General features: G+C 35.9%; 1 long non-coding RNA gene across 1 annotated transcript; it reads right to left on the bottom strand.

The window, feature by feature from the left end:
- Positions 1 to 3,473: 3,473 nt before the first annotated feature.
- On the bottom strand, positions 3,474 to 5,777 carry LOC107029757. Its single transcript, XR_001458067.2, has 2 exons — positions 4,973 to 5,777; positions 3,474 to 3,809 (listed from the first exon to the last, which is right to left on the bottom strand). It is a non-coding gene; the product is annotated as an uncharacterized LOC107029757 (long non-coding RNA).
- Positions 5,778 to 6,368: the final 591 nt, after the last annotated feature.

The raw sequence follows: 6,368 nt of genomic DNA, 5'->3' as shown, positions 1-6,368 counted from the left end.
TTCAGCAAAACTAAATGGCAAACCCATAAGACATATCATTGTAGCTAGTTCTTCAAGATCTTTTTCTCTACTATATGAAAGTGGTGAACTAGAGCCAGAAACATTAGATGGATTTGATTGTGTTTGTACCATGTTAGAGCCGCCTACTCCTACATTTTCAGGAAGGGGTGTATCATTTTTTTTAGCTTCCGCTACCGCTTTAGCATGCGAAAATTCATTTTTACAACAAGACATTAAATGACTGCTCAAATGTCCCGTCCCGCCAGATTTACCAACAGTTTTATGATTTAATCTATGTTTACATTTATTACAAATAGCTTGTGTTTTATCTTCATTTTGTGTCATAAATTGTCAAAGAATCAATTTTTTAGCACGTTCTACCTTAGACCTAGGATGTAAGGGGGGAACAGGGGCAGGACAACGAAAGGGAGCGGGACTGGGAATATTAGTAGTCGTAGGTGGCTCAGTTTCATCATCATCATCATCAAAAGTAGGCGTATCAGTATAATTATCAATATCATTATCATTATCATTATCACTAGGCAAATCCTCATCAAAATTACCAAAGCGACGTTGTAAATGTTCTTGATAAGGATCTAATCCTGAATTACTATCAATATTAAAAACCGTATCATCAACATGTGTATAATCATCCGTATTTATTCTTAATATAGTAGACTTTTTAGTTTTTGATCTAGAAGAACTATCGATTTTTGCATTATCGGAGGATGTAAAGTTACACATAATTTTTACACGCTCAAATGCACTTTTTTTATCCTTTTCTTTTTGAATAATATTTTTACCGAAATCCATATTAAAAATATTAAACGTGAGATTATATATAATACAAAAAATGTAATGCAAATAATAAATCACAAAGTAAATAAATAATTATTTAAATATAAATAAAATATAAAATAATAGTTGGAACGAATGTACCGAACGTCTATTTAAAAAAGTAGACGTTTATGGTCGCCGAAAGCCGAACGTGGAAAGTTGAAAGTTGAATTTTGAAGCTCCAAATCCAATTTCCAAAGACCAAATAAGGCAACACCAGAATTTAAGATATTATATATTAGAGAATTAGAGAGTAGAGAGTAGAGAGTTGAGAGAGTAGAAGATGAATAGATGATTTTGTGATTTAAAAGAATGAAATTTAGGGGTATTTATAAGGGAAAAAAATGGGTTAAGGTGGAATTTTTAAAACTTTACGGTATTAAAAAAGTTTGGGGGGAGGGTAGGAGTGTAAGTGGCTGAAACTTGGGTCAAATAGTCGTTGGGGAGCCCACTAGCCGTTACCCAACGGCTATAAACGGATAGATTTCTTTTAAAAAAAATTGATCGGACTGGTAACGGACCGGTAATTTTCGGAACCGGGAGGGATCTGGTAAATCTCGGTTTTCGTCCCGTTACCTGTCCCGGAACCGGACTGAACCGGTCTATACCGGGACTAACCGGTACCGAACCGGACCGGTAACTGGGACTTACCGATTCCGCTGCCATTCTTAGCCGAGAAGGACCAAAAAAGGACGTTTGTCCACCTTAGCCACTATCTTACCTGACATAAAGTTTTAAAACATCCACTGTATGTCTCCTTCTCTCAGGTCATAGAATACTTTCGCTTATGCATCCTTTGTGGTGTGAATGTGGAACTAGCTGATGTTTATATAAAACTCGTAGTTATCAAGAAAACTCGTCTGGATCGGCTTGGACAACTCCTGTTTTTTGGTGTCGTCTTTTTTACACAGATGTTCAGTCATCCATCACTGAAGCAAAATGTTACACCTTTGGAAAAATGGGAATCAGTTCTTACACAAACTTAGAGATCGATAGATGTCAGCCAAAATAATAAGGGTCAGATTGTAGTGTTTCTTTACTTCTTCTTCTTTACCAATCCCTCTGAATATAGCATCTACAACCATCACAGTCCGGGTATCGATCTGATTTGCTTCATCTTGAGGGAACACCATCGTTCTTAAGAGACACGCGGAGAATGCGATAGTCTGAGTCTGTCTCCAAGTACTATAATTATGGAACTGGTTTGAAAACATTCTAAAATAGTTATCGCGTCCCCACCGTTCAAAGAATCCCATCAATGGTACACTTTGAGTATCCAACTAGTCCGCGTCCACTAGCAGTAACACGTTCTTCAGTTTTAGACTAGTCGGCCTATCCGGTAGTAGGATGTGATGATCTGGATGTTTTTCCTTTTGCTACACGTTCTGGTGGAGTCCAAACAATATTTTATCTCCTCTATTGTTGGTGTTATTTCGACATCCCCATATCGTAAAACCATCCTTTTGTCGTCCCAAAACCGGGTAATTACCTCGATAAACTCAGGCAAACCTTGAAGTCCATTATCGAAGGTAGTTTGCCCAAGTGAATCTAGATTCTCTCTTTTGACAATCTTTTAGGTTGTTCCACCACACACGAAGAAGATTGGGTGTCTCGGTGACCATTTTGAAACTTAGGACTTGATTTGACATCTACAAAAACATACAAAGAGTTAGTTGTCACCCCCAAGACACAACAATATATAAAACAATGCAAAACATCCTTCAAATAACATATAAGTATGATCTTCCGTTCGGGTCATGGGCCCTTTGGACTCAAGGTGGTCTTTCTAATGGGTCCAACACTCCTTGGGTGTTGGATCGTCTTAGGCCAATGCGTTAATTTCAAGACCTTCTTTCGCTCTATCTTAGTTTGACTAGGATGGATTTCATTTATAGTGAAATGGTGACCCAAGCAGACTACTTGGGCTGGGACAGTTAATGACCGTTGACTATCAAATAGCCAACTACATTCGTCAGGGTGCCCCGAGAAAGATTTGGTTAACGAACGACTGCAAACCCGCCTAATCTTCCTTTAATTGATAAATAAAAATAATTATCGTTTGACGGAAGATGTTATGCCATGAAAGCAACAGTTTCAATAATACGATAAGAAACAAGTAATTAGTTATTTTACGTAGTCAAACAAGTTAGTCTTAAGGTTAGAATCCTCCAAATCCCTAACAGAGTAGTCATTCTATTTTATTCCGAAAATATTTAATATGTTTTTAGGAATTGTTTAGAGTTGCCACTTAATTTTTTAAGAAAAATTAAGAAAACCTTTGTTTTCAAAAGATTTAAATAGGAAGTTAATTGAAAACCTTTAAAGGGGGTCCGGAGATTCACATTTATATTTTAGGAAGGTTTTTACGGCACCTAAAATATTCGCTAAGTTGCGATTATCCGGCAACTAACTTAATTCTGATAAAAAAATGACTTGATCAAATTTTCTTTGAAATATTCTGAATGTGTACCTTTTATCTAAGAGAATTATTTTAACTCGCACAATTATATATTATTATTTTTTAAGTTTATTTAAAATCGATCGACTTGGTTTGAATCACTCAAACGAAATTGCACCTTAGGGGATTTGAAAATTTCTTAACCCTAAGACTAATGCAGATACTAACACACAAATAATAACGCGATGAAGTAAAAGAGAAAGAGTTGGGTCCAAATCTCAATTCTGTCCTCCTGGACCGGTATTTGGACCCATTTGTTTTAGGTTTTTGACCCATTTTTGATTTGTACCTGTTCTAATACTAAAATAAATATTAATACTAAAACAAAGACAATGGCTTAGGCACCAAAAATAATAATAAAATACAATAATCAAAGTAAATTTGAACTCTTGGCCCAAATTCTTTGGCTCCTTGATTTGCGCGCATTCTTCACATTCGGGATTTGTTTGCCTTTTCAAGACTTGTTCTCCATTTCAGCAGGCTTGTTAGGTATAGGGAATTGGGCCTCCCATCCCTATAGAAAATGCAAGGATAGGATACATAAGGACCCCGGCATATTTTACATACAAACAAAAATAAAAAAAAAGGTGAGTAACAAATCCTGATTTTGAGCTAGAGAGTATAAAATGAAGGAGCTTGTATACTACCACACTTCAATTATAGATGCTATAAGGAGACCGGGCAGAAACCTTTAAGTCGATGCACATAATATTTTAATGATCTTAAAATAGCCAAAACAATGATCAAGATTTGAGCAGACCGAAGTTTCAGGAATATACGAACTAATGTCTTATCCTAAGGTTTCTCTCTTAAAAGGGATGAACCATGACCAATTAATCATTTAATAACTTTAATGAACATGCATATCTAACAGTGATCTAACATAAAAAAAATATTGATAATAATGATCAACCAAATACAGAAGGGTCAACAAATGCCTAATATGCTCTTCCTATCATGATCAGGGATTACCGAACTCAAAATGAAATGAGATTAAGAATAGCTAAAAAAATCCGAACAGCCCATAACAACCAAAATTCTATTTTTATCATAACAATGTAATACACATAAACATGTCATTTCTTCTCGAACGATAATAACTCAAAATAATTGAGGGGCATGCATATTGTATTTCAACATGTTTAAGAAGAGAAGGAAACAAAATACATGATATTAATTGGAAGATTTTTATTAAAAAGAAAGAGAACTTTATACTAAACATGCCAACAAAGAAAATGACATTAGTACAGCAAGATAAAATATAGGATAATCATCCATATTCTCCATAACTCCATTTAAGAGAAAAGATGGGATATGACGGTTAGCTTGAATGCGCAAGACAAAGACGACATTTGGGTTGCCAACAAAAAAACTAGCCTCATGAGACATTCTAACACTATGAGACTTCGCCAATACGCAATCGAAACGATAAAAGAAATCACTAAAACAAGAGTAAACAATGAAGAAAAAAATGGCCCAAACAAACACACATTCAAAGTCCCATCCAAACGTATATCAAAATTTATTTCACTGCTATTTACTTCATACTCACATTCTTAAGAACTCGCAGGAGAAGCAAATCTAAAATGAACTACTAAAATGTAGAAAATCACTAATCCCCATTTATGGACTCCACTAAACACTGTAAGAATAAAATGCAAGAAGACGTGAGTTTACCTTTTCCTGGGCAGTGTTCTGGGTTTACAACGAGCTTAAAGTGATTCCAACACCACAAACCAGAAACGAACAATAGCGATAAGACCCAAAGGAATCTTGAATCTCGAAAAATATTGGAAGACAGATCGACGACAAGATTTGATATCCTATTTGTATAATATTCCTCACCAAAAAACTCCCTGTCCAACTCCCTTCTTTTTCTATTAGGTCGAATTTTCAGCCTCCAAAAGCAAAAGAAGAACCTCCTTCCCACAGTGAGCTATAAGGATTATACATAGAAGGGAGGCTAGGGTTTTCGATCAGGAAAGGTAAGGGTAAAAACGAGAATCCAAATCCAATCTCAAAATTCAAAAACTCGTGCCCAAGGACGGAGAACAACTGCTGTTTTTGTACAAAAATTCAGTCGAATTGCGTGAGATCTGGACGGGGCAGGAAATTGGACGACTTTGATCGATGCTTTCATCCTTGGCGTACACGTGGATTCATCTCCAAGCGTGTAAGGACGAGAGTTGCAGGCTACTCTGCCCTATCGAACGAACAAAAGGAAAAGCAGACGCTGGTCGCAGGGGTCACGCGCCATTGGCTGTTGAAAATGTCTTCGTCGCGTGCTCCTCGCTTGAAAATTGATTGGAACTGCAGATTGGTCCTTCGCGCTATCGCTCACGTGTCTGGGATCGTCGCCGCTGGTACATTGAGCGTGAATAGCTCTTGATGTTGAAACAGACGATGATGGGTTTCTTTGTGAGGGTGAAAAGGAGTTGGGTCGGGTAAAGGGGTATGGGTCGAGTTTAGTGGAAATTGGGATGGGATGGGAGGCATATTGGATGGTGAAACAAATAAGGAAAAAGGGTTTCCAATTGATGAGAGGAAACGGCCCAAATGGTCTTGTCCAAAAGGTTCAGGTGGGGCAAAGAATTGGGCCAGGTTGGGAAAAACGTCAGGCTGGGGCGGCTGAAAATTGAGCTTGGGCCGCTAAAACTTAAAAATGGCCCAGAATCTCGTCTTCAAAAGAGTTGGAAAAAAAATGCCCATACAAATTAATTGTAGCCAATTAGAATTAACAATTTAGCCAAATTGGTTTAGTTGATGATTCGCCTAAAAATTAATTAAGACGAATTAATATAAATAAATTAACTAAATTCTTAATCTTAACGAAATAAAATAATTAATTTCATTGTAAACTAGCGATAACATAAAACCATAATTTAAACTAATTTAATAAAGTACCTATTAAAAATAAAAATCTTTTTAAGATGATTTTTTTAAATGTTTACAAAATATATTAATCATGTTCAAAATTACATAAAACATATATATTACTTCAAATAATAAAAAGTTTCACAACTTATTTGAAATAACTTACGAACTTAATATTTTCTAAATATTTTAGAAAAAC

Source organism: Solanum pennellii, chromosome 9 (assembly GCF_001406875.1).
Source record: "Solanum pennellii chromosome 9, SPENNV200".
NCBI classification, from domain to species: domain Eukaryota; kingdom Viridiplantae; phylum Streptophyta; class Magnoliopsida; order Solanales; family Solanaceae; genus Solanum; species Solanum pennellii.
The sequence above is the reverse complement of the archived record's forward strand: the minus strand, read 5'-3'. Positions and strand labels throughout refer to the sequence as shown.